Source organism: Pteropus medius, unplaced genomic scaffold (genome assembly GCF_902729225.1).
Source record: "Pteropus medius unplaced genomic scaffold, Ma_sr-lr_union100, whole genome shotgun sequence".
NCBI classification, from domain to species: Eukaryota; Metazoa; Chordata; class Mammalia; order Chiroptera; family Pteropodidae; genus Pteropus; species Pteropus medius.
Window position 1 is genome coordinate 4,115,937 of NW_024350397.1, and position 10,525 is coordinate 4,126,461.

General features: G+C 39.7%; 1 protein-coding gene and 1 long non-coding RNA gene across 3 annotated transcripts in view; one reads left to right on the forward strand and one right to left on the reverse strand.

The window, feature by feature from the left end:
* The window catches only part of ITGB1 (integrin subunit beta 1), a 48,672-nt gene extending 42,041 nt beyond the window's left edge, over positions 1–6,631 (reverse strand). Inside the window, exon 1 of one of the 2 annotated variants that reach the window (XM_039839762.1) lies at positions 6,498–6,631. The gene's annotated coding sequence lies outside the window, so the exon portion shown is untranslated. Of the gene's footprint in view, positions 1–6,085; positions 6,104–6,497 lie in introns of those variants that run through there. The other variant, XM_039839763.1, reaches the window with a different exon arrangement.
* On the forward strand, positions 6,628–10,029 carry LOC120584125 (uncharacterized). Its single transcript, XR_005647974.1, has 2 exons — positions 6,628–7,564; positions 7,757–10,029. It is a non-coding gene; the product is annotated as an uncharacterized LOC120584125 (long non-coding RNA).
* Positions 10,030–10,525: the final 496 nt, after the last annotated feature.

Below are 10,525 nucleotides of genomic sequence, written 5' to 3' on the forward strand. Positions count from 1 at the left end.
TTATATATAGATATATACATTAAATGTGTATAAGCATAGAGCTAAGGAAGGAAATTTATGGAAAACGCCTATAGAACTCATAAAAACATAAGGAACAGAATAATGACAGGAAGAGAAGCTTAAGAAAACCACAACAGAATTCAAAATAATTCAAGCCAATAAGAAACATTTTGATACAATCAAGGGTGATCCCATAAATACACAACTGGGAATACTACCACCACTCCCAAAAATGGTTAGCCTTCTGTGAAAAAAAAAAAAAGCATTAAATTTAAAAACTTGGTGAGAGGGAACAAAATAAACTCCAAGACTGAAGGACAGACTTGAAATACAATCATTAAACAAATCTATTATCCAAAATTACCATGAAAAGCCTTAAGTCTTCCCAGCAATTCCTTCCACTCAAAAGTGGAAGACATTACCAAGCCAAAGATATTCTTCAAACCAGTCTAGTAAGCTGTTCCTTCTTTACACTTGCTATGTTTATAGATACCTTTCCGCGCGCGCGTGCGCGCGTGTGTGTGTGTGTGTGTGTGTGTGTCTGTCTGGGGCTGGCGGGAGGGAGGAGGAGTTAGTAACTTTTTTGGTTGGGAAACACAGGGAAAAATCAATTTCTCATTTTACTCAGCACTAAGCTGGGAATAATATCTACCTCAGAATTGCTGCAAGGATAAAATGACCATGAATGTGAAAGCTCTAAGCAATATATATCTTTATAGTGATCTACGGATCACAGTTTACTTTATTACTGAATTTTCTTTGTACTCTCCAATTCATTCACTGGTCATATGCTTCTGAACATAAGAATCTGAAATGACTACTTAATAAAAGTTTTTTTAAAAAAACCATTTTTAAAACCATGCTTATTTAATAAGCACAAATCCATCCCCTATTGTTTTTTGTTGTGTTTTTTTAATATAACATAACACTAAATGAACTTTTTCAAACTACAACCTCCTCCTCTAAAAATCAGTATTTGACCTACCATCACTCCTTTTGAGAAGCACTGAAATCATAATATGAAATAAATCAGACATAAACTACAAAATATTGGAGAGCTAATAAATTACTATTCCTAATTTTGGAGTATGAAACTTTAAATTATTTACATTACTTATTCAGTAACATATACTGGCATGTGACATGCATACTTCAAATGGTACATTCCCAACAAATTCTTCATATAAAAACTTTCCTCATCACTCCATTGAAACTACATTCCCTGCAACAAAATAAAATACTAACTTTTCTTCTAACTTTCTGGCTTCTTTTTGGCCTTCACTAGCTCTTCATCTCTTCACCAACCACAATAAGCAGAATTAACCACTCCGGTCTTTCTGGTTCCAAAACATATTCTTGATAGTGTCTAGCACAGTGGATGACAAACCTTCCCTTCAGTGATACTCAACAGTATAATGTTTTAATTTTATTATAAAACTTCTATTATAACTAATTGTATTCGTGTCTGTGAATATCACTAGACCAGAGCTAGAGGGGAAGAATCCAGCCTTCAATTCCAATTTTTATACTTATACATTTTTATACTTATACATTTATACTTATACATTGTGTATATATCTATATATAAATAAAACAAAGTAGTCAAACAATATTTGCTAAATCTAACTACACTGTCCTTTGAATATGTCGTCCATCTTGTTATCCATATCTTTGCTCATACCATTACAAGCTCTTCAAGAAAGCCCTCCAAAACCACTTAAGCTAATGCTGATTTTTCTCTCAAAATCTATTAAAGAATATTATCTGGTACAGTACATTCTGTAGAACATTGTTTGGTATTTGTTGTTTCCCTAGATTGAACACAACTTCTCCCAATTTAGACAATATACTGAACAGCAAAGTCATGTCAACTTACTATTCTACACCCACTCAGCACAGCCTTTTTCAAGTAACTGGCTCTCAATACAATGATATATTAAAATATAATGTACAACAGAGGTACAGCATGACGAAGAAGTCTGGTCAGCACTGGCAAGTGTTCTTAAAGAAATCATTTAGCACAGCACCTCCCCACTTCTCTGGTGATGATATAAGAAAATGGTTGCTCATGGGAGAAAGATGAGAGCTGTACTCTGCTGTGCTCAGGTCAAACAGCAGCTATCCTTCAACTCAAAGAATGACAGAGGGAGGGAAAGGTGGAGCCCACTTTCTTATGGTGCAGATGCAGAAATCAAAGTCCTGGAAGGTGAAGCTTTCCAACGAAGAGAAATTCAATGGCAGAGCCTGCACTGAAGCCAGGTTCCCCACCTCCCAATCAAGAGGCCTTTACTACATCAAACTGCTTCTCTAATTGTCTGAAAACACTGTTAAGTCTTTCTGCCTTTACCTCATACCTGCCAATTGCAGGGAACCCCCACAAATAACCAAGTCACTCACTAAACTGTCACCCAAAGGAATGAGGAATTCGGAGAAAAAAAATGGGGAAAGGAAATGCTTTTCTAGATTTCTTTTCATCTACCCCGCCTTTGAGTGCTAAGTGTCCCAGGTTCTCCTCCGCCCCTTTTCATTCTACATACTCTGTGGTATTTTCATCTGCAACCTATAGCTTCAGCTAGCACTTACAGACTAAGAATTCCCAAATCTAAATCTCAACCAGGTTTTTTTGAGCTCCTAATCTGCACTCTAGAATCTCTACCTATGTCCCACGGTCACCTTAAAAAAAACCTTCAACACTATAAACTCATTTATAAATTCAGTCAACCAGCACCACCCCCTTGCGGTCATATCGCCTATCTCAGTGAATGTAATCACCTAACCAGAAACTTGTGTCACTTGGATTTTCTCATCTTTATTACCTCAGACACCAAGTTTTATCAGTTCTCTCTCCTAAATACAGTAGTTCTTATACTCCCCAACTAAATCATCCCCTCTACATACCAATGATCTCCAAAGCTTTTTTGATCACCTTTATTAGTTAAATTTTTTTGAGCAGACATGCACCTAAAATATATGCATGTCGACTTATAAATTAAAATACATGTATGTGTATAATGTAAGTCATAATAAAAAATTTTAATTTTAAGATAATGAGATTTAAATATAAATATAATATTAAGTCTAATATTTTCTCCCTACACCCCAGTGAGGCATTTACACATTCCTGAGGTTCAGGAACCTGCATTTTAGAGACTGTATAACGAGACTGGTTCTTTTAAGAAATACATATGTACACATGCATATATGTAAATATACACATATGTGTATGCGTGTTTATATATTATGTAGTATGGGTATTTAAAGCATTTCTTTTTACTCAGACACAACATATTTCATGATGAGGTGATATACACATGCTTTAGCATACTGCTAAATATAGTTTACCATATCTTCTAAAGCAACAAACAAAAATAAGTTTAAAGGTAGTTGACTTCTAAAAACCCACATTATGTTATTTTATAAATAAACAATTCTATAAAAGTCTTAAAATTAGCCATCTTTAAAAAGATGAGAACTTTATCAAGTATAGTTTGGCTCCTATGGCACACAGCTCCTGAAAAAGAGATACCACATTTTTTTTTTACCTATCTACTGAAATATTCTAAGGCTGCTAGTGTTTTGAGTTTTTTATGGACTGCACTTCCTTTATTCTAGGTACATACTGTAATATTTTTTCAGTTTTCTACATTTACAGATACTGTTACCATTTCAGGACCCTGAAGACTAAGGTACTCTTCCTACCCTTATCCCTGTCAAACCATCCTCCCTACCCCAAGACTCCTACATTTGCAACAATGTAAAAGGACAAAAAAAACCACAATATATAACCAAAGTCAGAAGAGACCTGCTACTACAAGAGATATTTACATATTTCTTTGTATAATATAACCCTTTAGGATTCTACCTACAACCTGACAGATCTCAACTTTCATGTAAATGGGGAAATCTAAAATTTAACAATAGTCCATGTGGATACTCTCAGGTAAGTTCAGCTTGTCACACATTCAGAAATTTAAATTCTCAGAAATCGAAAGTCCTGAAACTTTTAGCAGTTAGATGTTTCATCTTATCACTCTAGCAGTGTAGTTAAAAGTAAACCAGTGCACTTACAGAATATTTTTAAAAATTTTTCTTCAAAAAGAATAATTACTCCCTCATGCTGTGAGCCAATATATTTGGCAAGAAGCCAAAAAATAAAGATATTAAGTAGCAAGCATTCCATAAAAACTAGCAACATGTTAAACTGATTAATTTTCATTTATAAAGTGACCAGATGTCCCGAGTTTCTCCTGGAGTTAGGGATTTATTGACATCAATACAGAACTACATATTCATTCAGTTATGGTAAACTGGGGCAGATTTTAATTACAGCGAATGGCAAGTTAAGAAGAAAGCCATCTGATAGTTAAAATTACTTAATCCAGTGATTTTCAGTATTGTTGGCTCTATATTTTCATGTGCAGAATGTTGAGATAGATTAGAAAACAATCTTAATATAGAACTTAACATTCTTTTAAAAAGAATCGACCCTACAAAAACTTAAAAATTTAGGTCTGTGAGGTCAACACAGATGACTTAGAATTTGCTTTCTGTTTACAGAAGTAAAGTATTAACCACATCCCCTGTCTTTTAAACTAACATTCTAATAATATCTTCCATTTTATACTGAATTTTAGGATAAGTAAAATAAATGGCCTGTAACCAAAATACCAATTTGTTTCATCTGTTTTCTATTTATCTCTTCATCATCTTCAGTCACTCATTTAATATTGATCAATGAACCAAATTATATAAAAATATAAACATTACAGCGGGACTCAGGTAAGTTTTGTACCCTCTAGACCTTGATGTCTACAAATGTAGACTAGGTAACTTTCAGCTAAAATTACTTAATCATTCCTAAAAGTGGTCTATTGTACAATCTATTGTAAAGGCTGTATGTTGTTTAAGAAAGATGGCTAATCGAAATTCATTCCGTATTTGTTATTTCTGTGCCATCAAAAAAAACCCAAAAAACAAAAACACAGTGATTCTATGCACCTAAATATATGGAATGCAGACCCAAAGAAACCTTACAAATGGTGTTATCAATTACATTCTGAGGTGTTTTTGTTTTTGTTTTTAAATCATTTTATTTTACAGGGGATGGAAAGGAGTCAACTTTTATTAAGCATCTACTCCATGTGTTTTACATTTTATATTTGATTTTCACAACTATACTGTAGTTTCTGAATGTAACCTGTGATTCAAACACGGGTTCTGAACCTAGACAGATCCCATGGTTTCTCCACTCACTAGCTAGAAGACCATAGGCAAATTATGCTCCTGGTGCTTCAGTTTCTTCATTTGCAAAATGGGGATAAAACGGCATCTGCCTCATTGGATCGGTTCCAAGATTAAATGAGAAAATACATATAAAAGTGCACAGAGCTAAGCATGGTCCCCACTGTGGTTATAATAATTATTACTTGTATTATTAGCGTAGGTGTTCTTGTTGCCATTTTAGACACGAGGAAATGAAAGCTGAAAGAATGTAATTTACTACTGATCATAGCAATTAATGCTAAGTGTTAACTCGAATGCACAAATTTGATAAAATAAAACATTTTTAGGCATTAAATATTGGTATTGTTAAAAATACAACGTGTCATTACGAAGCATAAGACATGACACGTAGTAAACGGCATCAAGAACAGGTCAGGCATTAAATGTTGCGGAGACACAGGGAGGGGCGCCCAGCGAGGACGCGGCTTCCTCCAGCCTCGGTAGAAGCTGGAGACCGACGGATCAGGGATCCGACACTCCGGTGTGGCTTTTATGAACATTCAGTGAAAAAAGAAAAACAAAACGTAGGCCGACACTGCGCCTTCTCCTAGCGGCTCTAGTGCCAACTTCTGCCCGGCCCACCCCACCACACTCATCCCCTGCCACAGGCGCTGAAAGCTGGCACTCAACTTCTGGAAGTTGGAAGGGTGACCAAATTTCCTTAACCTGGAAGCTTATCACTAAGCTCAACGTCGCTCAAAGAAAAAGCAGCCGGTCACAGAAGGGAGACAAAGAGACGCGGTCAAAGATTGGCCAAAGTCCTAACACGCCCCGTCCCGAGGCGGCCTCGCTTCTTTCTCACCTGCACGCGCCGAGGCGGCGGGTGGAAGCGGGCGCGGCCCGGGGATCCCTCGCTAACCACAGAGCCCCGGCCACGAGTCAGGCGAGGATGGCTCTGGACGGCAGGAGTGAGTGGCCGCAGCCGACCCCCCCCAGCCCTGAAGTGACAGCGCTCGGGCCGGCGACCCTCGCCTCCGCGGCGGCGGGCGGACTCTGCGCCTGCAGCCGCGCGCGCCGGGCAAGCGGAGGGGCGGCGGGGGGCGGCCGGGACTTCCTCTCCCGCCCCGAGGCTGGAATCCACCCGCACCCCACCCCCGAGGCCCGCCCGGCCCCGCCGCCCCGCACGGGGGTCCCGCCAGGCCGCGGCGCGCAGCCCGCCGTCCCGCCGCGCACCGGAGCCGCGGCCGCCGCCGCCGCCCGCCCCAGGCCCCTACCTTCTCCGGGCGGCGTCCGGCCCCGCGCGGTCGGCTCGGGCCTGCTGATCCGCGGCTGCCGCTCGGCCTCTCCGCGGGCTGGCGCGGCCTGCCGGGTCTCGGGCGCGGCGGGCGGCGGCAGCTCCTCCTCCTCGGGCTGGGAGGCGGGCGCTCGCGGCCCGGAGCCGCCTCCCGGCAGGAAGCGACCCCCGCAGCCCCGCCTCCTCGGCCGGGCCGAGAGGCTCCTTAGGCCGCCGCCGCCGCCCTCTCCCTCCGGAAACGCATTCCTCCCGGGCCGCGTCAGCCGCGCTCGAGGCGCGGGGCGGAGGCCGGAAGCCAGGGCCGGGACAAAGGAGCTGCTGGCCGGGGCGGGAGCGGCCCTGCGGCGGCGCGGAGGGGCCGCGCCGGGGCCCGCGTGGTGCCTCAGTGTCCCTGTCTGCTACGGGAGGGGTTTTGGTGTCTAACGAGCGTCACTGTCCTCCCTGGAGAGGAGACCGGACAGGCTGTAGGGAACCTGGGCCTGCGCTGCTCTTCCGCTGGTCTTCGATTCCGCGTCCGCAAAGCCACGTGTCTGACTGACCAACCGTCTAGTTTGCCCAGGACTGTCCCGTGAGCCCCTTCAGTCCCAGGCTCATCAAGACAGGCCCCTACCCAGCAGGGCTTTGTGGGCTCCAGAACGTTTTCCTTTTGGAAGGAAATTACCTAAAGTCAATATTGTTTTTCTGGAGTAATAGTTCACTTGACTTGTGTGTATGAGAAAGATGAAGCCTTGGGAAGGAAATGGATGCCAAGAAAGATGGAGATGAAAGATGGAGAAGAAAACTGCTCTAGTTATTCTAGCAGTCCGTTTATGGGGAACAGAATTGAGAAGGGAACGTTTCATCTTTAAGAATACAGTTTCTATTTATCCTCACTTTTTTTTTTTAATAGGTGGAGATGGGGGCTGGAGAAGGAACATTTTTAAAAAGAACAGAAACATTCATTATGAGAATGGCCAGGCACATTTTGTTAAGAGGAGTGAAACCTGTACCAACCAACATCTTAACTGAATATGGTGCTAGCGAGCTGAAAATGGATGTTGCCACCTGGTGAGCTGCAGCACCCTTTGGGAATAGAGCTCAAATTATGAGATCAGTGAAACTGAAAATAATGTTTCACTTGGGGAAGATCAGAAGTTGGGTGCTCCTTTGGCTACCAATCTTAGATAAGAGAAAATAGAGTAATCCCATCTGTGGAACATTTTCACATTGCTCATTAACAAAATCAAATCTGTTGGTTAGATAATTTCTGAAGACCTACGAAATGAACATGACTTAACCATTTCATAGATGACCACACTTCAGAGGCTAAATGATGTTTCTGTATTAACATCTCCAATGGTAAAGTTGTCACCAAACCTCGACATTCTTGAATTTAAAGGTATTGGTTATAGCACTGTTCAAAACTAATCTGAACTCACATGGTCTCAGCATAGGAGACTGTAGTTCAAAAGATAAAGCATAATTGATCTATGCTTGATTTGCACTAAACGTCCCAGAATTTTCTTCCCTGTATGTGATTTGAGATGGCAGTCTTTGCCACAAGAACATTACGAAGTTTACATTTGCACAACCCTAAACTAAATTAGTTCAAGGACAGTTTAATCATCTTTTTAATTCCAATGTCAAACAGTGTTCCATGACACATAGTAAGGGCTCAACTAATATTTGATAAATTTTGCTCCCCCTGGACCAGGCCAGAACATTTGGATAAACTGAAGTGTGAGTAGCATTTATGTACAGAAGTCATGAGCTTTTGGGAAAAGAGAAAGAAACATATTTTCTAAGCAAAGCAGTGATTAGTCAGGAGTATGAGTACTTCTGATTTCATATAAATATTCATGAACAGTTAGCTAACTATAAAATTATGAACACTCTAAACAAGGATTGGTTAGTCTTACCAGGCTAAACAGGAAATTCTACTAAGTAGGAAGAGTGCAAGTCTCATTGCTAAATTATATCATAGTAGAACATATATTAGTACCTTGAATTTAAGACAAATCATGCTTTACCTACACTGTCTCCCAATTACTACAAATTGTCTTCTGCCATCTCATAAGTCATTATGTCAAACATTAAAAGTTGTCCTTTTCATTAGTTTTGGTACCATACTACTATGTGCTCTTCCAAATCTATCTTTATTCACTAACTCTTTTCCAAAATAAAGTTTTGAAGTTACTCACCAGCAATGACTTTATTGGATGCCCAGGTTCATTTCAACCTGTATTTAATCCATATTTCTATTTATAATTAAAGGATAGTCTTCCATAAATGAAAGGAACTACTAATATTTAGTCAAGTATAAAAGTGGCTAAAAACTTCTCTGGAAACCTGATTATCTCTTTCAGACAGTGGGATCACAATATGATTACTGACCCTTAGAACTAGAAGGTTGTGTTTAATCTCATGATTATGGGATACAGGATTGAGAGTGAGAGCGAGTCAGTGTTGGTCTTTTGCTTGTAGTTTGAGCACTCTTGGCACTGTCTTTCAAATATTACCTTGTCCAGTTAGCCACAAATCCTCTCATGATAACTTGAAGTCTTTCCAATCTTTGACAGTAGAAACAACTCTAAACAGTATAAACTTGTACGGGCAAATATTTTAGTACACAGTGATTTATAAAGCATTTTACAAGTGCAATAGTCATCAAAGGGCACGACTCCATGGGATTTGAACGAAGGATGAATACCTGCATTGTGAGAATGGAAGTGTATACTCCAGACCAAATTTTTCTTAGTGTTGGCCATTGACTGGCACATTCTAGCCCAATCCATATCACGTTATTTTTAAATAAGCAAAGTAACTTTGTGTGCTACTATACCCAAGATAGCCCTAGTTTGTTGTCCAAGTATAATTATTAATAGCACTCTTAATTCTCAAAAGTACATCCTGATACGGATGATAGATTACATGGACATCCTATAAATAAGAGTCTCCAGACAATGAGAAATGAGAAGAGTAATTTTATAAATTCAAAAGAGATGCATAGGGACTCATTTCAAATCAGGTTCCCAGTTTATAGGTGAAGACCCATTCCAACATTGAGAATAAGGAAGAACTTTATGTGGGGATGAGTGTGTTGAATTAGGCAGTTCCCATGTGATGAAAATTCCTTACTAGGAAATTTAATTAGGGAAATTCCTTGGAAAGTAGCCTAACTAGACTTGGTTTTAAATAACATCGTAAATGTATGTGATGGCTTCCAGAACAAACTGATTTGACAGTGGCTAGATAAGTTTCTAGCTACTTTTCTAAGAACTGTCTCTACAGAGTGACCAGATATATTTTGAGATATATTTTTCTCAAGTGCCACATCCAGCTATTTAGATCATAACTCCTTTAAATATTAAAAAAAGAAAAAGATGAGTGGATGGGGATAGAAGAAATAGAAGTCTTTGATAATGTCCTATCGTTCTGATATGGAAGTGCCTCTGAATCATGAATAACCCCATTTTTTTCCTAAGAAACTGAAACCCCTCTATTAAATGTGGCTTGGATTAAAAAAAAAAAAAGTAGCCTGGGAATTATTGACATTTTGAAGAACAAGAAAGGATGAGACAATCCTTCCAGTTCCTCTTCCTTCTGTCTCCAGATATATAAATAACATGCAAATAATCGTAATACAGAGAAACTGGAAGTTTATTTACTTTGCAACTTTTTTACTTTTGGCTTAGCTTAGAGGTTTCAATCTAGTGAACACTCTTCAATACCTTGTTATAATTGCCAGAGGAACCATGAAAAATTCAGTTTGCTACAAGACAACAACCAACTGAGTATGTATGGTATGTGTCAGTGATTTTGACATGCCTGTCCTGAGGCCTTAGTTAGTGCTTTCTTCCCTTACTTTTTAAAAGTAAGATGGAAAATGGCAAAACAGTCTGGCCTGCTTTGCAGTGTGTCTTTCACAGCTTAGGCTAGCCATTAAGTCTCTCTCTTTTCTAAATAGTAGTTGCTGGATTATGGCTTTGAATATGGGTCACATATGAGAAAGGCTGCTTCAACTGGTTC